The following is a 21,774-nucleotide window of genomic DNA, read 5'->3' as shown; positions in this document are numbered from 1 at the left end:
AATGTAAGTAAATGTAAGTATGAATGTAAATAAAAAAAGTAAGTGAAACTCAATAAAAGAAATAACGGTTCACCCAGGGCGAGGCTCGGCCATTGCACTCCGGCTGTGTTGACCCCTGCGAATTCCTCAAATGTGGGAATCTCGACTGCATAATTTCTGCTAGTGGGGGACTGCGTTCGCGCTCTCCCCTGATCACGTGGTCAAACGATAGACTCGATTAATGTGCAAATACCCCCTTGTGCTGCCTTTCCTTCGTTTACGGCCATACCACTCTGAATACGCCTGAACTCGGAAGCTAAGCAGGGTCGGGCCCGGTTAGTAATTGGATGGGAGACCGCCTGGGAATACCAGGTGCTGTAAGCTTTTTTCACTATGCTTTTGGACAGGCGCTGCTGTTTCACAACGTTCAAAACACGTCGCGCACAGTGCTATATCGTTTAGTCTATTACCCGTTTATGCTTCTCATGTCTTACCCAGACACTTGGGCAGCGCATTGCAAAGGAACAAGGCTAGCATCCAAATTCATTACGTACGGCGCTATTTTAGACACAACACAGGCTAAATCAGTGCAATGCAAATTCACTTCACACCAAGAGTACCGCACATTTTCCTTACACGTCTGTAGCCTATCATGAAGCAGGATTGCCGAGTTACAGTGAGCGCCGCACTTCATTGGACAGTGGCACGTGTTTTTCTTCTTTTGGTTCTGCGCTCTAGCGATTTCAGTTTGAAAGGACACAACGACAACCAAGTTCAAGTGCAGACTGTCAGCTTTAATTTGAGGCCATTTTCAAGCACACCCGACGAACCGTTTGGAACTCACGTCGCATCTTGCACACGGTCACTTGTCCATTTAGGTGTCGCATTTCGGCAGGGCTCTGGCTTGGTGTTCGACGTGACATCACCGCGACTGAAATGCGCTCTGTTTGCGGTTGAGGGCAATGTACACTGTTGCGTTGTGGGGAAACAGAAAGTCGTCCTTGAAATGCGGTGGGAAAACGCCAAAATAATAAACACATGAAAAAAAAAGAAGTACATGAATGAAAAGGTTGCCATCGTTTATGCGGCTAGCCGCAAGAGCGCAAATCAGACTTTTGAACCGGCTAGACATTGTGACTTGACGGGCTGCTAGCCGAATACTCAGAAACCGTAACTGTGCAACGTACCACCTAGCGGTCCGGCCCATCCCTTGCGGATTCCAACTCATACTTACCTGGCAGGGGAGATACCGTGATCACGAAGGCGGTTCACCCAGGGCGAGGCTCGGCCATTGCACTCCGGCTGTGTTGACCCCTGCGAATTCCTCAAATGTGGGAATCTCGACTGCATAATTTCTGCTAGTGGGGGACTGCGTTCGCGCTCTCCCCTGATCACGTGGTCAAACGATAGACTCGATTAATGTGCAAATACCCCCTTGTGCTGCCTTTCCTTCGCTTACGGCCATACCACTCTGAATACGCCCGATCTCGTCTGATCTCGGAAGCTAAGCAGGGTCGGGCCCGGTTAGTACTTGGATGGGAGACCGCCTGGGAATACCAGGTGCTGTAAGCTTTTTTCACTATGCTTTTGGACAGGCGCTGCTGTTTCACAACGTTCAAAACACGTCGCGCACAGTGCTATATCGTTTAGTCTATTACCCGTTTATGCTTCTCCTGTCTTACCCAGACACTTGGGCAGCGCATTGCAAAGGAACAAGGCTAGCATCCAAATTCATTACGTACGGCGCTATTTTAGACACAGCACAGGCTAAATCAGTGCAATGCAAATTCACTTCACACCAAGAGTACCGCACATTTTCCTTACACGTCTGTAGCCTATCATGAAGCAGGATTGCCGAGTTACAGTGAGCGCCGCACTTCATTGGACAGTGGCACGTGTTTTTCTTCTTTTGGTTCTGCGCTCTAGCGATTTCAGTTTGAAAGGACACAACGACAACCAAGTTCAAGTGCAGACTGTCAGCTTTAATTTGAGGCCATTTTCAAGCACACCCGACGAACCGTTTGGAACTCACGTCGCATCTTGCACACGGTCACTTGTCCATTTAGGTGTCGCATTTCGGCAGGGCTCTGGCTTGGTGTTCGACGTGACATCACCGCGACTGAAATGCGCTCTGTTTGCGGTTGAGGGCAATGTACACTGTTGCATTGTGGGGAAACAGAAAGTCGTCCTTGAAATGCGGTGGGAAAACGCCAAAATAATAAACACATGAAAAAAAAAAGAAGTACATGAATGAAAAGGTTGCCATCGTTTATGCGGCTAGCCGCAAGAGCGCAAATCAGACTTTTGAACCGGCTAGACATTGTGACTTGACGGGCTGCTAGCCGAATACTCAGAAACCGTAACTGTGCAACGTACCACCTAGCGGTCCGGCCCATCCCTTGCGGATTCCAACTCATACTTACCTGGCAGGGGAGATACCGTGATCACGTGTTTCTTTCTTGCTGTGCATTTTGCTCTGGCTCCTTTTCAGTTCAGTTGGTCCTATTGCCCACCACTGGGGTTCTAGTGGTGGACAGGGGGTCACTGGGCTGTTTAGTTGCTTTCTAAGAGCATTTTGTTCTTTTGTTATTTTCTCTTCTTTTTCTTAGTCCGTTCTCTTTCCCTTCCCATTTTCCTCCTTCTTTCTGGACGGGCTGCAAGGCTTGGGTTCAGTACGTGGCTTGACCGCGGCTGGCTCGACCTTGTAGCCCAGCGGAACACCCCGGAAACCCAGATCAGTGGCACATAGCTGCACTGATCAGGAGCCAGGGCCTGCTGCCTGGAGGAGCCCAGAGCTGAGGTCTGCGGCCTGCTACCTGGAGGAGCCCGGAGCTGAGGTCTGTGGCCTGGAGGAGCCTGGAGCCGAGGTCTGCAGCCTGCTGCCTGGAGGAGCCCGGAGCCGAGGTCTGAGGCCTGCTGCCTGGAGGAGCCCGTTGCTGAGGTCTGCTGCCTGGAGGAGCCCGGAGCCGAGGTCTGCTGCCTGGAGGAGCCCGGAGCCGAGGTCTGTGGCCTGGAGGAGCCCGGAGCCAGGGCCTGCTGCCTGGAGGAGCCCGGTACTGAGGTCTGCAGCCTGCTGCCTGGAGGAGCCCGCAGCCAGGGCCTGCTGCCTGGAGGAGCCCGGTACTGAGGTCTGCAGCCTGCTGCCTGGAGGAGCCCGGAGCCGAGGTCTGCGGCCTGCTGCCTGGAGGAGCCCGGAGCCGAGGTCTGCGGCCTGCTGCCTGGAGGAGCCTGCAGCCAGGGCCTGCTGCCTGGAGGAGCCCGGAGCCGAGGTCTGCGGCCTGCTGCCTGGAGGAGCCTGCAGCCAGGGCCTGCTGCCCGGAGGAGCCCGGAGCCAGGGACTGCGGCCTGCTGCCTGGAGGAGCCCGGAGCCAGGGACTGCGGCCTGCTGCCTGGAGGAGCCCGGAGCCAGGGCCTGCTGCCTGAAAGAGCCTGGAGCCAGATCCTGGAGCCTGACCCCGCAGAGGGAGCCAGAGGAGACCTGCAATCAGCTGAGTGTCTATGCGCCAGACCCCAGATTCTTAGGGGAGTAATATTGGAGGAGGTTGCACTGCAGCCTTCTCCCTTTCCAGTTTTAGTTTCTTTGAGTTGTTTTCTCAGTTAAACCCCACTAAATACCTGTTCCTTTTTTCCCCTTTTTCTTTCACCCTCATTTTGATTTTGAACCTCTATTTTACTTTTATTTCTTTTGTTTGTGAGTGTTTCCCTACCCCTTTTCCTTTCCCCACCCTTCTCCCTTCTCCCCATTCCCCCTCCCCCCCCACCTTCTCATTCCACCTACCTGCACACCCGAAACATCATGGAGAACCAGCGAGCACCCGGCACGAGAAGGCACAACGCAGTCAGATTCATCCACAACCGCACTGACCCGGAACCATCACTGACACGCCTGGAGTTCAGCAGAGCAGTGCTGCAGAGAGGTTTGGGCTTCGCTCCGTCTGACTTGAACTGCCTGTTCAAGCTGCCTGGTCCTAGGGACATATTTGAAACCAGTTTTAAGAATGCACAGACACTAGAGATGTTTTGGAATCAGTACAGACAGAAAGCCACACAAACACCACTGAACAAATTCACAGTAGAAGCACTCACTGACAGGGAGGTTAAGGTTATCACAGTTTTATTTTATAATGAATCAGTTTCAGACTATGACATTTCACTTTGGTTAAGCAGACACGGCACATTGGTATCGGACGTGAGACGGGTATACGACGAGGACGGGGTGTGGACAGGCGCCAGAAAATGGTTAGTCCGTCTGCACCCAGACGACACATCCATCGGGGGGGTCAGGCATTTACCCAGCACCATCACTTTGGGACAGAACAGGGGACAAATTTTTTATAATGGGATGCCAAAACTTTGCCGCACCTGTGGGAACCTGGGGCACCTCACAGCAGCATGCACGGTGATTAAATGTAAAAATTGTGGAGGGGAGCACCAGACAAACAAATGCACAGAGGCACGGAGGTGTAATCTATGTGGGAGCCAGGAGCATGTTTTCAGGGACTGTCCATCCTCATATGCCAACAAAACACGAGCACGCACAGACAGCAACGCACAACAGGGCACAGACCACCCTCCACAGGACACAGCACCCCCCCCACAGAACACAGCACCACCCCCACAAAACACAACCAACACAAACCCACAAACACACGATGCAACCACAGAACCCGCACAGACCCCCCCTCAGCACCCCACCACCACAGAACAACCCACCCCTACACCACAGTCCGAGACAGAACCCGACACAGACCAGCCCCCAAACCCCTCACAGATGGAGACAGTTGGACCAGACACACAGACAGACTCACTCCCGTGTGGAAATCCTGGACAGTGCACGACACAAGACAGTACTAGCACCAACTCCCCTTCCACCACTACAGACACTGAACAGATAGAAGTCAAGAGCGAGGACGAGGAGATTGAGATCACAGACAGCACACCCTCCACTCTGCCCACAGACACAGACAACACAACAGACACACTGTCACCAGACATCCTTGGAAAAAGAAAAAGAGACCCCCGACCACGGGAAAGGAAAAGAACTACCACCACCTCCACCAATCAGGACACAGAACCAGAACCCACACAAGCAGAAAAACAACCCCCAGCACCACCACCACCACCACCAGAAAAACAGACACCACCGCCACCTCCACAGACAGTGGAACCACCGACACAACCTGACAAACCAGCACAGCCAGTAAAACACGCACAGACGGACAGCCCGACCACTACCCAAATACCCCCCAAACCCGTAGTCACCCCAAGGACACACCGCTCCTCTGGGAAAACGATGACAGAACCAGCACAACCAGCACCAGCAAAACCCACCAGACCCAGAACTTCACACAGCACACCTGACAAAGACGACGCACCTGAACTGGACTACATATGGGGAGAAGTTATAGACAGGACGGTCAAATTACAACACCCACAGACACGACCACCCCCACAGACACGCGTATCTAGGGAAACACTCCGACTCACCAAACTTTACATTGACACCCGCCCGGACACAGCTGGACCAGTGCACGCTTCGCAGGCAGCCCTGGGTGCGTCGAGAGCCGGTAAGCCAGCCACACCCCTCACCACTCTGCCCGCCAGGTCCTCCTCCAATCCACCCGGGGGGGGTCCTCCAGAATCTAGAACAGGGAAAGGGCAGAAGTAAATATCACCTCCCGTGATCAGCTATGGATTGGACGCAGTACCATACATACACCACTGTCATTGCACTAGTTACCACTACAACAACAATCATGAGCACATTAAACATCCTCACATTAAACGTACGCAGTATTCACAACAATAAGAAAAGGGCAGACGTCATGGCATTCCTCACAACACAAAACACAGACATTTTATGTTTACAAGAGTGTAGAATCCCCTTTTTAACAGATTACATAGATTATCAGAATGAATGGGCCATAGGGGATTCGGTGTGGTCGGGTTCGAGTGTGGCACGTGCAGATGGGGTGGCAATATTAATCAAGAATAACTCAGTCAAGATAACCCGGAAAAAAGTGGTGGAGGCAGGAAGGATTTTAGCAGTTGAACTTGTTTATAACAATTTTCACTTTAAGGTTATTAATGTTTATGCACCCGCAAACCAAAATGAGCGCACAGCCTTTTTCCCCAAGCTGCGTCCAATCCTTTTGGGAAACCTCCCCGTCGTGATGGCAGGGGACTTCAACTGTGCCCTGAGGGATGAGGATCGGAGCCGGCCGTGGAGGGACCGCTCGAGTCGGGAGCTGGCGTCAGTCATAGCGGACTACTCCCTCACTGACGCCGGTCGGGACCTGGTGCCACGCTACACGTGGGTGAGTTCCTGTGGCAAATCCTTTTCCCGGATAGACCTCCTCCTTCTGAGCCATCAGATACAATCACAGAACATCACAGCACAAACAGTCTTCTTTTCAGATCACAAAGCACTCACCATCCAGATTACAACACCAGCACAAACACACAGGGGGAGAGGAATCTGGAAACTAAACACATCATTACTAGAGGACAAAGCAATAAAACAGGCATACATCAATAGACTACAAGAATGGGCATCACTCAAGGAACTCTTCACGTCACCCGTAGAATGGTGGGAAATGGTCAAGACACGCACTAAGGGTTACTTCATCACGGCAGGACGCAGGCAGGCACAGAAAAGGAGGGAACAAACAAAAAAATTGCACAGCACACTCCAACGACTAGCAGCACTACAGGCACAGGGATTCCAGGTCGCACAAGAAATCACACAGGCCAAACACAACCTCTCAGCACTCTATAGACAGGAACAGGAAAAAATTAGACATCAAAGCAGAGTTCAACACCTCGAACAAAATGAAAAATGCACCCGTTACTTTGAACAGGGGACAAATTTTTTATAATGGGATGCCAAAACTTTGCCGCACCTGTGGGAACCTGGGGCACCTCGCAGCAGCATGCACGGTGATTAAATGTAAAAATTGTGGAGGGGAGCACCAGACAAACAAATGCACAGAGGCACGGAGGTGTAATCTATGTGGGAGCCAGGAGCATGTTTTCAGGGACTGTCCATCCTCATATGCCAACAAAACACGAGCACGCACAGACAGCAACGCACAACAGGGCACAGACCACCCTCCACAGGACACAGCACCCCCCCCACAGAACACAGCACCACCCCCACAAAACACAACCAACACAAACCCACAAACACACGATGCAACCACAGAACCCGCACAGACCCCCCCTCAGCACCCCACCACCACAGAACAACCCACCCCTACACCACAGTCCGAGACAGAACCCGACACAGACCAGCCCCCAAACCCCTCACAGATGGAGACAGTTGGACCAGACACACAGACAGACTCACTCCCGTGTGGAAATCCTGGACAGTGCACGACACAAGACAGTACTAGCACCAACTCCCCTTCCACCACTACAGACACTGAACAGATAGAAGTCAAGAGCGAGGACGAGGAGATTGAGATCACAGACAGCACACCCTCCACTCTGCCCACAGACACAGACAACACAACAGACACACTGTCACCAGACATCCTTGGAAAAAGAAAAAGAGACCCCCGACCACGGGAAAGGAAAAGAACTACCACCACCTCCACCAATCAGGACACAGAACCAGAACCCACACAAGCAGAAAAACAACCCCCAGCACCACCACCACCACCACCAGAAAAACAGACACCACCGCCACCTCCACAGACAGTGGAACCACCGACACAACCTGACAAACCAGCACAGCCAGTAAAACACGCACAGACGGACAGCCCGACCACTACCCAAATACCCCCCAAACCCGTAGTCACCCCAAGGACACACCGCTCCTCTGGGAAAACGATGACAGAACCAGCACAACCAGCACCAGCAAAACCCACCAGACCCAGAACTTCACACAGCACACCTGACAAAGACGACGCACCTGAACTGGACTACATATGGGGAGAAGTTATAGACAGGACGGTCAAATTACAACACCCACAGACACGACCACCCCCACAGACACGCGTATCTAGGGAAACACTCCGACTCACCAAACTTTACATTGACACCCGCCCGGACACAGCTGGACCAGTGCACGCTTCGCAGGCAGCCCTGGGTGCGTCGAGAGCCGGTAAGCCAGCCACACCCCTCACCACTCTGCCCGCCAGGTCCTCCTCCAATCCACCCGGGGGGGGTCCTCCAGAATCTAGAACAGGGAAAGGGCAGAAGTAAATATCACCTCCCGTGATCAGCTATGGATTGGACGCAGTACCATACATACACCACTGTCATTGCACTAGTTACCACTACAACAACAATCATGAGCACATTAAACATCCTCACATTAAACGTACGCAGTATTCACAACAATAAGAAAAGGGCAGACGTCATGGCATTCCTCACAACACAAAACACAGACATTTTATGTTTACAAGAGTGTAGAATCCCCTTTTTAACAGATTACATAGATTATCAGAATGAATGGGCCATAGGGGATTCGGTGTGGTCGGGTTCGAGTGTGGCACGTGCAGATGGGGTGGCAATATTAATCAAGAATAACTCAGTCAAGATAACCCGGAAAAAAGTGGTGGAGGCAGGAAGGATTTTAGCAGTTGAACTTGTTTATAACAATTTTCACTTTAAGGTTATTAATGTTTATGCACCCGCAAACCAAAATGAGCGCACAGCCTTTTTCCCCAAGCTGCGTCCAATCCTTTTGGGAAACCTCCCCGTCGTGATGGCAGGGGACTTCAACTGTGCCCTGAGGGATGAGGATCGGAGCCGGCCGTGGAGGGACCGCTCGAGTCGGGAGCTGGCGTCAGTCATAGCGGACTACTCCCTCACTGACGCCGGTCGGGACCTGGTGCCACGCTACACGTGGGTGAGTTCCTGTGGCAAATCCTTTTCCCGGATAGACCTCCTCCTTCTGAGCCATCAGATACAATCACAGAACATCACAGCACAAACAGTCTTCTTTTCAGATCACAAAGCACTCACCATCCAGATTACAACACCAGCACAAACACACAGGGGGAGAGGAATCTGGAAACTAAACACATCATTACTAGAGGACAAAGCAATAAAACAGGCATACATCAATAGACTACAAGAATGGGCATCACTCAAGGAACTCTTCACGTCACCCGTAGAATGGTGGGAAATGGTCAAGACACGCACTAAGGGTTACTTCATCACGGCAGGACGCAGGCAGGCACAGAAAAGGAGGGAACAAACAAAAAAATTGCACAGCACACTCCAACGACTAGCAGCACTACAGGCACAGGGATTCCAGGTCGCACAAGAAATCACACAGGCCAAACACAACCTCTCAGCACTCTATAGACAGGAACAGGAAAAAATTAGACATCAAAGCAGAGTTCAACACCTCGAACAAAATGAAAAATGCACCCGTTACTTTTATAGGAAGATCAAGAACAAAAAGAATCACATACAGACATTACTGGACAACACAGGACAAATCATCACGGGTGAACAGAATATACACAACCACATCAGGGCATTCTACACTGATCTGTATAGCACAAAGCACATGGATGAGCACATGGTGGACACATACCTACATGACATCCCAGCCATAGCACCCCGGGCAGGAGAAGGAGAGGAGGAGGAGAGTCTGTCCGTGGAGGAGCTCACCCACGTGGTGAAAGGCCTGAACACCGGCAAAACTCCGGGTCCCGACGGGCTCCCGGCCGAGTACTACCAAACCTTTTGGGAACACCTCAAGGTAGATTTAACATCGGTGCTCTCCGCGGTGTACAGTGAGGGCCGGTTGGCCCCCTCGATGACAGAGAGCGTCATCACCCTTATTTACAAGGGCAAGGGTGATGAGCGTAGCCTGACAAACTGGAGGCCTATTAACCTCTTGGGGGCCGACTACAAGCTCTTGGCGAAGGCCCTCATGTACAGGCTCCAGGAGACTACCCCTCAGGTCGTGGGTCCGGACCAGGCTTGCGGGGTCCCGGAGAGGTCGACCGCCGATAACCTGGTGCTCATTCGGGACATCATGGCCCACTCTGTCGAACGGTCGAAACCTTTTTGCATGTTTAATCTAGATCAGGAGAAGGCCTTCGACAGAGTGGGCCATAGCTACATGTTTAAGGTCCTGGAGGCAATGAACCTCCCTCTTGGTCTTAGAAAATGGATTCACATCATCTATCAAAACAACACAGCAAAAATACTGGTTAATGGACACACTACAGAACACTTTCCCATACACTCAGGGGTTAGACAGGGTTGCCCACTTTCTGCACTACTGTACATACACTGCCTGGAACCACTCTTACACAAAATCAGGACAAACACAGACATCACCGGCTACACACTCCCAGGGTGCACAGAACAACTCAAGGCACTTGCATACATGGACGACATCACACTTTTCTGCACTGAACAAACCTCTGTACAGCACATCATTAGGACTCTGGACCACTTCTGCACAGCCACCTCCGCGATAATTAACAAGACCAAGAGCGAGGTGTTTGTGTCCAGGGCCTGGGCGGTCGACCAGGTCCTGTCGGACACATTTCCCATTCGTACATCCGTGAACATCCTTGGCGTCACGTTCGACAGGACCAACCCCGGGGGCCGGAGCTGGGCCGGGGCCCTCGGCCGGGCTCGAGCTAAGACCTGCAGTTGGAGTTCCAGGGCACTGTCAATGACGGGGAGAATCCTCATAGTACAGACTATCCTTTACCCGATCCTCGCCTATGTCGGAAAGATCTTTCCCCCAGACAAGCATATTGAGAAACAAATTAACAAAATTGTCTTTGGTTTTGTCTGGGGGAGTAGGCAGGAGAGGGTAAAGAGGCTGATCATGTGGAAGGACCCTAGGAACGGGGGTAGAGGCGTGCCAAACGTCGCAGAACTGATCAGGATGCAGAGCCTCGCCTACCACATCAACTCCATAAAAAACCGCAGTAACAAAACCGGATACATGACCCGTTTTTACTTCACCACCAGCTTAAGACCCCTGGGGCTCTGCATCCTGGATCACAGGCACCCCTACTCCTGGGACCCCCCCCAGCCCTACAGGTCACTCCGCCGGTACATCTACACAGCACGTCTGCACACTGCACAGCTCACTCACTGGACATTTCAGGAAATCAAAAACATCACAAATGCACAGGAACATTTACACAGACCCGACAACACGACCCACAGCACAGCCACTACAGTTTGGAAAAACATAAATCACTCATGCCTTCTGAACACACAGAAAGACCTGGCGTGGCTAGCTGTGCTGAAAGCTCTCCCCACCAGGGTGTTCATGTTCAGGAGGAGCTTGGCCCTGGCGGAGACATGCCCGTACCCTCGCTGTAACGAAAAGGAAACCGGAGATCACCTCCTGTGGCACTGCAGAAAGGCCAAATCTATCTGGCAATCCATTTTCACTTTCCTGGACACATACACTGACACACAGTCACTGACCCTCCGGGATATCCTCCTCGGCCCCCGCAACGGGATCACATCTGCTGAGGAGGAGATTGCCTGGAGGGTGATCAACATCACCAAGCACACTTTATGGGACGCACGCAACATCATGTTTTTTCAAAAACAGGAACTTCACAACATCATCATCACCCGGCAGATCACCAACCACATCAAGGACTACTATCACCTGGACTGTCACAAAGCCGGAAAGAGCACCACAAACACAAAATGGAAAATTCACAACAGCACAGAATTATACATATGACACGGACACCCTGGACAATACACATACAGCCGGACACCTACACCCCCGAAGCCTTCCCTTGGGTAATGTATGTAATGTTTACTGTGTACTGTCCACTGTCTTAATGTATTGTGGTATTGTCTGCGGTCATGTTTAAATGTAACTCTGTTTGTTACTGTCTGACGTTTGCAATGTAAATATGTGTTACGTAAGTAAATGTAAGTATGAATGTGAATGAAATGTAAAAGTGAAAGTAAGTGAAACTCAGTAATGTCTTAATGTATTTTGGTATTGTCTGCGGTCATGTTTAAATGTAACTCTGTTTGTTTCTGTCTGACGTTTGCAATGTAAATATGTGTTATGTAAGTAAATGTAAGTAAATGTAAGTATGAATGTAAATTAAATGTAAAAGGGAGAGTAAGTGAAACTCAATAAAAGAAATAACGGTTCACCCAGGGCGAGGCTCGGCCATTGCACTCCGGCTGTGTTGACCCCTGCGAATTCCTCAAATGTGGGAATCTCGACTGCATAATTTCTGCTAGTGGGGGACTGCGTTCGCGCTCTCCCCTGATCACGTGGTCAAACGATAGACTCGATTAATGTGCAAATACCCCCTTGTGCTGCCTTTCCTTCGCTTACGGCCATACCACTCTGAATACGCCCGATCTCGTCTGATCTCGGAAGCTAAGCAGGGTCGGGCCCGGTTAGTACTTGGATGGGAGACCGCCTGGGAATACCAGGTGCTGTAAGCTTTTTTCACTATGCTTTTGGACAGGCGCTGCTGTTTCACAACGTTCAAAACACGTCGCGCACAGTGCTATATCGTTTAGTCTATTACCCGTTTATGCTTCTCATGTCTTACCCAGACACTTGGGCAGCGCATTGCAAAGGAACAAGGCTAGCATCCAAATTCATTACGTACGGCGCTATTTTAGACACAACACAGGCTAAATCAGTGCAATGCAAATTCACTTCACACCAAGAGTACCGCACATTTTCCTTACACGTCTGTAGCCTATCATGAAGCAGGATTGCCGAGTTACAGTGAGCGCCGCACTTCATTGGACAGTGGCACATGTTTTTCTTCTTTTGGTTCTGCGCTCTAGCGATTTCAGTTTGAAAGGACACAACGACAACCAAGTTCAAGTGCAGACTGTCAGCTTTAATTTGAGGCCATTTTCAAGCACACCCGACGAACCGTTTGGAACTCACGTCGCATCTTGCACACGGTCACTTGTCCATTTAGGTGTCGCATTTCGGCAGGGCTCTGGCTTGGTGTTCGACGTGACATCACCGCGACTGAAATGCGCTCTGTTTGCGGTTGAGGGCGATGTACACTGTTGCATTGTGGGGAAACAGAAAGTCGTCCTTGAAATGCGGTGGGAAAACGCCAAAATAATAAACACATGAAAAAAAAGAAGTACATGAATGAAAAGGTTGCCATCGTTTATGCGGCTAGCCGCAAGAGCGCAAATCAGACTTTTGAACCGGCTAGACATTGTGACTTGACGGGTTGCTAGCCGAATACTCAGAAACCGTAACTGTGCAACGTACCACCTAGCGGTCCGGCCCATCCCTTGCAGATTCCAACTCATACTTACCTGGCAGGGGAGATACCGTGATCACGAAGGCGGTTCACCCAGGGCGAGGCTCGGCCATTGCACTCCGGCTGTGTTGACCCCTGCGAATTCCTCAAATGTGGGAATCTCGACTGCATAATTTCTGCTAGTGGGGGACTGCGTTCGCGCTCTCCCCTGATCACGTGGTCAAACGATAGACTCGATTAATGTGCAAATACCCCCTTGTGCTGCCTTTCCTTCGCTTACAGCCATACCACTCTGAATACGCCCGATCTCGTCTGATCTCGGAAGCTAAGCAGGGTCGGGCCCGGTTAGTACTTGGATGGGTGACCGCCTGGGAATACCAGGTGCTGTAAGCTTTTTTTCACTATGCTTTTGGACAGGCGCTGCTGTTTCACAACGTTCAAAACACGTCGCGCACAGTGCTATATCGTTTAGTCTATTACCCGTTTATGCTTCTCATGTCTTACCCAGACACTTGGGCAGCGCATTGCAAAGGAACAAGGCTAGCATCCAAATTCATTACGTACGGCGCTATTTTAGACACAACACAGGCTAAATCAGTGCAATGCAAATTCACTTCACACCAAGAGTACCGCACATTTTCCTTACACGTCTGTAGCCTATCATGAAGCAGGATTGCCGAGTTACAGTGAGCGCCGCACTTCATTGGACAGTGGCACGTGTTTTTCTTCTTTTGGTTCTGCGCTCTAGCGATTTCAGTTTGAAAGGACACAACGACAACCAAGTTCAAGTGCAGACTGTCAGCTTTAATTTGAGGCCATTTTCAAGCACACCCGACGAACCGTTTGGAACTCACGTCGCATCTTGCACACGGTCACTTGTCCATTTAGGTGTCGCATTTCGGCAGGGCTCTGGCTTGGTGTTCGACGTGACATCACCGCGACTGAAATGCGCTCTGTTTGCGGTTGAGGGCGATGTACACTGTTGCATTGTGGGGAAACAGAAAGTCGTCCTTGAAATGCGGTGGGAAAACGCCAAAATAATAAACACATGAAAAAAAAAGAAGTACATGAATGAAAAGGTTGCCATCGTTTATGCGGCTAGCCGCAGGAGCGCAAATCAGACTTTTGAACCGGCTAGACATTGTGACTTGACGGGCTGCTTGCCGAATACTCAGAAACCGTAACTGTGCAACGTACCACCTAGCGGTCCGGCCCATCCCTTGCGGATTCCAACTCATACTTACCTGGCAGGGGAGATACCGTGATCACGAAGGCGGTTCACCCAGGGCGAGGCTCGGCCATTGCACTCCGGCTGTGTTGACCCCTGCGAATTCCTCAAATGTGGGAATCTCGACTGCATAATTTCTGCTAGTGGGGGACTGCGTTCGCGCTCTCCCCTGATCACGTGGTCAAATGATAGACTCGATTAATGTGCAAATACCCCGTTGTTCTGCCTTTCCTTCGCTTACGGCCATACCACTCTGAATACGTCTGATCTCGGAAGCTAAGCAGGGTCGGGCCCGGTTAGTACTTGGATGGGAGACCGCCTGGGAATACCAGGTGCTGTAAGCTTTTTTCACTATGCTTTTGGACAGGCGCTGCTGTTTCACAACGTTCAAAACACGTCGCGCACAGTGCTATATCGTTTAGTCTATTACCCGTTTATGCTTCTCATGTCTTACCCAGACACTTGGGCAGCGCATTGCAAAGGAACAAGGCTAGCATCCAAATTCATTACGTACGGCGCTATTTTAGACACAACACAGGTTAAATCAGTGCAATGCAAATTCACTTCACACCAAGAGTACCGCACATTTTCCTTACACGTCTGTAGCCTATCATGAAGCAGGATTGCCGAGTTACAGTGAGCGCCGCACTTCATTGGACAGTGGCACGTGTTTTTCTTCTTTTGGTTCTGCGCTCTAGCGATTTCAGTTTGAAAGGACACACCGACAACCAAGTTCAAGTGCAGACTGTCAGCTTTAATTTGAGGCCATTTTCAAGCACACCCGACGAACCGTTTGGAACTCACGTCGCATCTTGCACACGGTCACTTGTCCATTTAGGTGTCGCATTTCGGCAGGGCTCTGGCTTGGTGTTCGACGTGACATCACCGCGACTGAAATGCGCTCTGTTTGCGGTTGAGGGCGATGTACACTGTTGCATTGTGCGGAAACAGAAAGTCGTCCTTGAAATGCGGTGGGAAAACGCCAAAATAATAAACACATGAAAAAAAAGAAGTACATGAATGAAAAGGTTGCCATTGTTTATGCGGCTAGCCGCAAGAGCGCAAATCAGACTTTTGAACCGGCTAGACATTGTGACTTGACGGGCTGCTAGCCGAATACTCAGAAACCGTAACTGTGCAACGTACCACCTAGCGGTCCGGCCCATCCCTTGCGGATTCCAACTCATACTTACCTGGCAGGGGAGATACCGTGATCACGAAGGCGGTTCACCCAGGGCGAGGCTCGGCCATTGCACTCCGGCTGTGTTGACCCCTGCGAATTCCTCAAATGTGGGAATCTCGACTGCATAATTTCTGCTAGTGGGGGACTGCGTTCGCGCTCTCCCCTGATCACGTGGTCAAACGATAGACTCGATTAATGTGCAAATACCCCCTTGTGCTGCCTTTCCTTCGCTTACGGCCATACCACTCTGAATACGCCCGATCTCGTCTGATCTCGGAAGCTAAGCAGGGTCGGGCCCGGTTAGTACTTGGATGGGAGACCGCCTGGGAATACCAGGTGCTGTAAGCTTTTTTCACTATGCTTTTGGACAGGCGCTGCTGTTTCACAACGTTCAAAACACGTCGCGCACAGTGCTATATCGTTTAGTCTATTACCCGTTTATGCTTCTCATGTCTTACCCAGACACTTGGGCAGCGCATTGCAAAGGAACAAGGCTAGCATCCAAATTCATTACGTACGGCGCTATTTTAGACACAACACAGGTTAAATCAGTGCAATGCAAATTCACTTCACACCAAGAGTACCGCACATTTTCCTTACACGTCTGTAGCCTATCATGAAGCAGGATTGCCGAGTTACAGTGAGCGCCGCACTTCATTGGACAGTGGCACGTGTTTTTCTTCTTTTGGTTCTGCGCTCTAGCGATTTCAGTTTGAAAGGACACAACGACAACCAAGTTCAAGTGCAGACTGTCAGCTTTAATTTGAGGCCATTTTCAAGCACACCCGACGAACCGTTTGGAACTCACGTCGCATCTTGCACACGGTCACTTGTCCATTTAGGTGTCGCATTTCGGCAGGGCTCTGGCTTGGTGTTCGACGTGACATCACCGCGACTGAAATGCGCTCTGTTTGCGGTTGAGGGCGATGTACACTGTTGCATTGTGCGGAAACAGAAAGTCGTCCTTGAAATGCGGTGGGAAAACGCCAAAATAATAAACACATGAAAAAAAAGAAGTACATGAATGAAAAGGTTGCCATTGTTTATGCGGCTAGCCGCAAGAGCGCAAATCAGACTTTTGAACCGGCTAGACATTGTGACTTGACGGGCTGCTAGCCGAATACTCAGAAACCGTAACTGTGCAACGTACCACCTAGCGGTCCGGCCCATCCCTTGCGGATTCCAACTCATACTTACCTGGCAGGGGAGATACCGTGATCACGAAGGCGGTTCACCCAGGGCGAGGCTCGGCCATTGCACTCCGGCTGTGTTGACCCCTGCGAATTCCTCAAATGTGGGAATCTCGACTGCATAATTTCTGCTAGTGGGGGACTGCGTTCGCGCTCTCCCCTGATCACGTGGTCAAACGATAGACTCGATTAATGTGCAAATACCCCCTTGTGCTGCCTTTCCTTCGCTTACGGCCATACCACTCTGAATACGCCCGATCTCGTCTGATCTCGGAAGCTAAGCAGGGTCGGGCCCGGTTAGTACTTGGATGGGAGACCGCCTGGGAATACCAGGTGCTGTAAGCTTTTTTCACTATGCTTTTGGACAGGCGCTGCTGTTTCACAACGTTCAAAACACGTCGCGCACAGTGCTATATCGTTTAGTCTATTACCCGTTTATGCTTCTCATGTCTTACCCAGACACTTGGGCAGCGCATTGCAAAGGAACAAGGCTAGCATCCAAATTCATTACGTACGGCGCTATTTTAGACACAACACAGGTTAAATCAGTGCAATGCAAATTCACTTCACACCAAGAGTACCGCACATTTTCCTTACACGTCTGTAGCCTATCATGAAGCAGGATTGCCGAGTTACAGTGAGCGCCGCACTTCATTGGACAGTGGCACGTGTTTTTCTTCTTTTGGTTCTGCGCTCTAGCGATTTCAGTTTGAAAGGACACAACGACAACCAAGTTCAAGTGCAGACTGTCAGCTTTAATTTGAGGCCATTTTCAAGCACACCCGACGAACCGTTTGGAACTCACGTCGCATCTTGCACACGGTCACTTGTCCATTTAGGTGTCGCATTTCGGCAGGGCTCTGGCTTGGTGTTCGACGTGACATCACCGCGACTGAAATGCGCTCTGTTTGCGGTTGAGGGCGATGTACACTGTTGCATTGTGCGGAAACAGAAAGTCGTCCTTGAAATGCGGTGGGAAAACGCCAAAATAATAAACACATGAATGAAAAGGTTGCCATCGTTTATGCGGCTAGCCGCAAGAGCGCAAATCAGACTTTTGAACCGGCTAGACATTGTGACTTGACGGGCTGCTAGCCGAATACTCAGAAACCGTAACTGTGCAACGTACCACCTAGCGGTCCGGCCCATCCCTTGCGGATTCCAACTCATACTTACCTGGCAGGGGAGATACCGTGATCACGAAGGCGGTTCACCCAGGGCGAGGCTCGGCCATTGCACTCCGGCTGTGTTGACCCCTGCGAATTCCTCAAATGTGGGAATCTCGACTGCATAATTTCTGCTAGTGGGGGACTGCGTTCGCGCTCTCCCCTGATCACGTGGTCAAACGATAGACTCGATTAATGTGCAAATACCCCCTTGTGCTGCCTTTCCTTCGCTTACGGCCATACCACTCTGAATACGCCCGATCTCGGAAGCTAAGCAGGGTCGGGCCCGGTTAGTACTTGGATGGGAGACCGCCTGGGAATACCAGGTGCTGTAAGCTTTTTTCACTATGCTTTTGGACAGGCGCTGCTGTTTCACAACGTTCAAAACACGTCGCGCACAGTGCTATATCGTTTAGTCTATTACCCGTTTATGCTTCTCATGTCTTACCCAGACACTTGGGCAGCGCATTGCAAAGGAACAAGGCTAGCATCCAAATTCATTACCTACGGCGCTATTTTAGACACAACACAGGTTAAATCAGTGCAATGCAAATTCACTTCACACCAAGAGTACCGCACATTTTCCTTACACGTCTGTAGCCTATCATGAAGCAGGATTGCCGAGTTACAGTGAGCGCCGCACTTCATTGGACAGTGGCACGTGTTTTTCTTCTTTTGGTTCTGCGCTCTAGCGATTTCAGTTTGAAAGGACACAACGACAACCAAGTTCAAGTGCAGACTGTCAGCTTTAATTTGAGGCCATTTTCAAGCACACCCGACGAACCGTTTGGAACTCACGTCGCATCTTGCACACGGTCACTTGTCCATTTAGGTGTCGCATTTCGGCAGGGCTCTGGCTTGGTGTTCGACGTGACATCACCGCGACTGAAATGCGCTCTGTTTGCGGTTGAGGGCAATGTACACTGTTGCATTGTGGGGAAACAGAAAGTCGTCCTTGAAATGCGGTGGGAAAACGCCAAAATAATAAACACATGAAAAAAAAAAGAAGTACATGAATGAAAAGGTTGCCATCGTTTATGCGGCTAGCCGCAAGAGCGCAAATCAGACTTTTGAACCGGCTAGACATTGTGACTTGACGGGCTGCTAGCCGAATACTCAGAAACCGTAACTGTGCAACGTACCACCTAGCGGTCCGGCCCATCCCTTTCGGATTCCAACTCCTACTTACCTGGCAGGGGAGATACCGTGATCACGAAGGCGGTTCACTCAGGGCGAGGCTCGGCCATTGCACTCTGGCTGTGTTGACCCCTGCGAATTCCTCAAATGTGGGAATCTCGACTGTATAATTTCTGCTAGTGGGGGACTGCGTTCGCGCTCTCCCCTGATCACGTGGTCAAACGATAGACTCGATTAATGTGCAAATACCCCCTTGTGCTGCCTTTCCTTCGCTTACGGCCATACCACTCTGAATACGCCTGATCTCGGAAGCTAAGCAGGGTCGGGCCCGGTTAGTACTTGGATGGGAGACCGCCTGGGAATACCAGGTGCTGTAAGCTTTTTTCACTATGCTTTTGGACAGGCGCTGCTGTTTCACAACGTTCAAAACACGTCGCGCACAGTGCTATATCGTTTAGTCTATTACCCGTTTATGCTTCTCATGTCTTACCCAGACACTTGGGCAGCGCATTGCAAAGGAACAAGGCTAGCATCCAAATTCATTACGTACGGCGCTATTTTAGACACAACACAGGCTAAATCAGTGCAATGCAAATTCACTTCACACCAAGAGTACCGCACATTTTCCTTACACGTCTGTAGCCTATCATGAAGCAGGATTGCCGAGTTACAGTGAGCGCCGCACTTCATTGGACAGTGGCACGTGTTTTTCTTCTTTTGGTTCTGCGCTCTAGCGATTTCAGTTTGAAAGGACACAACGACAACCAAGTTCAAGTGCAGACTGTCAGCTTTAATTTGAGGCCATTTTCAAGCACACCCGACGAACCGTTTGGAACTCACGTCGCATCTTGCACACGGTCACTTGTCCATTTAGGTGTCGCATTTCGGCAGGGCTCTGGCTTGGTGTTCGACGTGACATCACCGCGACTGAAATGCGCTCTGTTTGCGGTTGAGGGCGATGTACACTGTTGCATTGTGCGGAAACAGAAAGTCGTCCTTGAAATGCGGTGGGAAAACGCCAAAATAATAAACACATGAAAAAAAAAGAAGTACATGAATGAAAAGGTTGCCATCGTTTATGCGGCTAGCCGCAAGAGCGCAAATCAGACTTTTGAACCGGCTAGACATTGTGACTTGACGGGCTGCTAGCCGAATACTCAGAAACCGTAACTGTGCACCGTACCACCTAGCGGTCCGACCCATCCCTTGCGGATTCCAACTCATACTTACCTGGCAGGGGAGATACCGTGATCACGAAGGCGGTTCACCCAGGGCGAGGCTTGGCCATTGCACTCCGGCTGTGTTGACCCCTGCGAATTCCTCAAATGTGGGAATCTCGACTGCATAATTTCTGCTAGTGGGGGACTGCGTTCGCGCTCTCCTCTGATCACGTGGTCAAACGATAGACTCGATTAATGTGCAAACACCCCCTTGTGCTGCCTTTCCTTCGCTTACGGCCATACCACTCTGAATACGCCCGATCTCGGAAGCTAAGCAGGGTCGGGCCCGGTTAGTACTTGGATGGGAGACCGCCTGGGAATACCAGGTGCTGTAAGCTTTTTTCACTATGCTTTTGGACAGGCGCTGCTGTTTCACAACGTTCAAAACACGTCGCGCACAGTGCTATATCGTTTAGTCTATTACCCGTTTATGCTTCTCATGTCTTACCCAGACACTTGGGCAGCGCATTGCAAAGGAACAAGGCTAGCATCCAAATTCATTACGTACGGCGCTATTTTAGACACAACACAGGCTAAATCAGTGCAATGCAAATTCACTTCACACCAAGAGTACCGCACATTTTCCTTACACGTCTGTAGCCTATCATGAAGCAGGATTGCCGAGTTACAGTGAGCGCCGCACTTCATTGGACAGTGGCACGTGTTTTTCTTCTTTTGGTTCTGCGCTCTAGCGATTTCAGTTTGAAAGGACACAACGACAACCAAGTTCAAGTGCAGACTGTCAGCTTTAATTTGAGGCCATTTTCAAGCACACCCGACGAACCGTTTGGAACTCACGTCGCATCTTGCACACGGTCACTTGTCCATTTAGGTGTCGCATTTCGGCAGGGCTCTGGCTTGGTGTTCGACGTGACATCACCGCGACTGAAATGCGCTCTGTTTGCGGTTGAGGGCGATGTACACTGTTGCATTGTGGGGAAACAGAAAGTCGTCCTTGAAATGCGGTGGGAAAACGCCAAAATAATAAACACATGAAAAAAAAAGAAGTACATGAATGAAAAGGTTGCCATCGTTTATGCGGCTAGCCGCAAGAGCGCAAATCAGACTTTTGAACCGGCTAGACATTGTGACTTGACGGGCTGCTAGCCGAATACTCAGAAACCGTAACTGTGCAACGTACCACCTAGCGGTCCGGCCCATCCCTTGCGGAGTCCAACTCATACTTACCTGGCAGGGGAGATACCGTGATCACGAAGGCGGTTCACCCAGGGCAGTCAGATTCATCCACAACCGCACTGACCCGGAACCATCACTGACACGCCTGGAGTTCAGCAGAGCAGTGCTGCAGAGAGGTTTGGGCTTCGCTCCGTCTGACTTGAACTGCCTGTTCAAGCTGCCTGGTCCTAGGGACATATTTGAAACCAGTTTTAAGAATGCACAGACACTAGAGATGTTTTGGAATCAGTACAGACAGAAAGCCACACAAACACCAC

At 50.6% G+C, this 21,774-nt stretch overlaps 15 non-coding genes and 5 pseudogenes across 15 annotated transcripts; all 20 read left to right on the top strand.

Moving 5' to 3' along the window:
* The first annotated feature begins 27 nt into the window (after window positions 1-27).
* Window positions 28-191, top strand: LOC133117243 (U1 spliceosomal RNA). Its single transcript, XR_009706032.1, has one exon. It is a non-coding gene; the product is annotated as a U1 spliceosomal RNA (small nuclear RNA).
* Window positions 192-254: 63 nt separating this feature from the next.
* On the top strand, window positions 255-363 carry LOC133117552 (5S ribosomal RNA; annotated as a pseudogene).
* An 842-nt stretch (window positions 364-1,205) lies between these two features.
* LOC133117725 (U1 spliceosomal RNA) lies at window positions 1,206-1,369 on the top strand. Its single transcript, XR_009706267.1, has one exon. It is a non-coding gene; the product is annotated as a U1 spliceosomal RNA (small nuclear RNA).
* Window positions 1,370-1,432: 63 nt separating this feature from the next.
* LOC133117579 (5S ribosomal RNA) lies at window positions 1,433-1,551 on the top strand. The gene has a single exon (XR_009706126.1). It is a non-coding gene; the product is annotated as a 5S ribosomal RNA (ribosomal RNA).
* A 10,500-nt stretch (window positions 1,552-12,051) lies between these two features.
* Window positions 12,052-12,220, top strand: LOC133117226 (U1 spliceosomal RNA). Its single transcript, XR_009706019.1, has one exon. It is a non-coding gene; the product is annotated as a U1 spliceosomal RNA (small nuclear RNA).
* A 63-nt stretch (window positions 12,221-12,283) lies between these two features.
* Window positions 12,284-12,402, top strand: LOC133117567 (5S ribosomal RNA). The gene has a single exon (XR_009706115.1). It is a non-coding gene; the product is annotated as a 5S ribosomal RNA (ribosomal RNA).
* An 841-nt stretch (window positions 12,403-13,243) lies between these two features.
* Window positions 13,244-13,407, top strand: LOC133117724 (U1 spliceosomal RNA). The gene has a single exon (XR_009706266.1). It is a non-coding gene; the product is annotated as a U1 spliceosomal RNA (small nuclear RNA).
* Window positions 13,408-13,470: 63 nt separating this feature from the next.
* LOC133117518 (5S ribosomal RNA) lies at window positions 13,471-13,589 on the top strand. Its single transcript, XR_009706107.1, has one exon. It is a non-coding gene; the product is annotated as a 5S ribosomal RNA (ribosomal RNA).
* An 843-nt stretch (window positions 13,590-14,432) lies between these two features.
* LOC133117722 (U1 spliceosomal RNA) lies at window positions 14,433-14,596 on the top strand. The gene has a single exon (XR_009706264.1). It is a non-coding gene; the product is annotated as a U1 spliceosomal RNA (small nuclear RNA).
* A 63-nt stretch (window positions 14,597-14,659) lies between these two features.
* On the top strand, window positions 14,660-14,768 carry LOC133117549 (5S ribosomal RNA; annotated as a pseudogene).
* An 841-nt stretch (window positions 14,769-15,609) lies between these two features.
* LOC133117721 (U1 spliceosomal RNA) lies at window positions 15,610-15,773 on the top strand. Its single transcript, XR_009706263.1, has one exon. It is a non-coding gene; the product is annotated as a U1 spliceosomal RNA (small nuclear RNA).
* A 63-nt stretch (window positions 15,774-15,836) lies between these two features.
* On the top strand, window positions 15,837-15,955 carry LOC133117565 (5S ribosomal RNA). The gene has a single exon (XR_009706114.1). It is a non-coding gene; the product is annotated as a 5S ribosomal RNA (ribosomal RNA).
* An 841-nt stretch (window positions 15,956-16,796) lies between these two features.
* LOC133117720 (U1 spliceosomal RNA) lies at window positions 16,797-16,960 on the top strand. The gene has a single exon (XR_009706262.1). It is a non-coding gene; the product is annotated as a U1 spliceosomal RNA (small nuclear RNA).
* Window positions 16,961-17,023: 63 nt separating this feature from the next.
* Window positions 17,024-17,142, top strand: LOC133117564 (5S ribosomal RNA). The gene has a single exon (XR_009706113.1). It is a non-coding gene; the product is annotated as a 5S ribosomal RNA (ribosomal RNA).
* An 823-nt stretch (window positions 17,143-17,965) lies between these two features.
* LOC133117719 (U1 spliceosomal RNA) lies at window positions 17,966-18,129 on the top strand. Its single transcript, XR_009706261.1, has one exon. It is a non-coding gene; the product is annotated as a U1 spliceosomal RNA (small nuclear RNA).
* A 63-nt stretch (window positions 18,130-18,192) lies between these two features.
* LOC133117413 (5S ribosomal RNA) lies at window positions 18,193-18,301 on the top strand (annotated as a pseudogene).
* An 843-nt stretch (window positions 18,302-19,144) lies between these two features.
* Window positions 19,145-19,308, top strand: LOC133117198 (U1 spliceosomal RNA). The gene has a single exon (XR_009705999.1). It is a non-coding gene; the product is annotated as a U1 spliceosomal RNA (small nuclear RNA).
* A 63-nt stretch (window positions 19,309-19,371) lies between these two features.
* Window positions 19,372-19,480, top strand: LOC133117483 (5S ribosomal RNA; annotated as a pseudogene).
* An 842-nt stretch (window positions 19,481-20,322) lies between these two features.
* LOC133117182 (U1 spliceosomal RNA) lies at window positions 20,323-20,486 on the top strand. The gene has a single exon (XR_009705983.1). It is a non-coding gene; the product is annotated as a U1 spliceosomal RNA (small nuclear RNA).
* Window positions 20,487-20,549: 63 nt separating this feature from the next.
* On the top strand, window positions 20,550-20,658 carry LOC133117412 (5S ribosomal RNA; annotated as a pseudogene).
* The last annotated feature ends 1,116 nt before the right edge of the window (window positions 20,659-21,774 follow it).

The sequence above is a fragment of the Conger conger genome, chromosome 17, assembly GCF_963514075.1.
Source record: "Conger conger chromosome 17, fConCon1.1, whole genome shotgun sequence".
Classification (NCBI taxonomy): Eukaryota; Metazoa; Chordata; class Actinopteri; order Anguilliformes; family Congridae; genus Conger; species Conger conger.
This window is presented reverse-complemented; position numbering and strand designations above follow the sequence as displayed.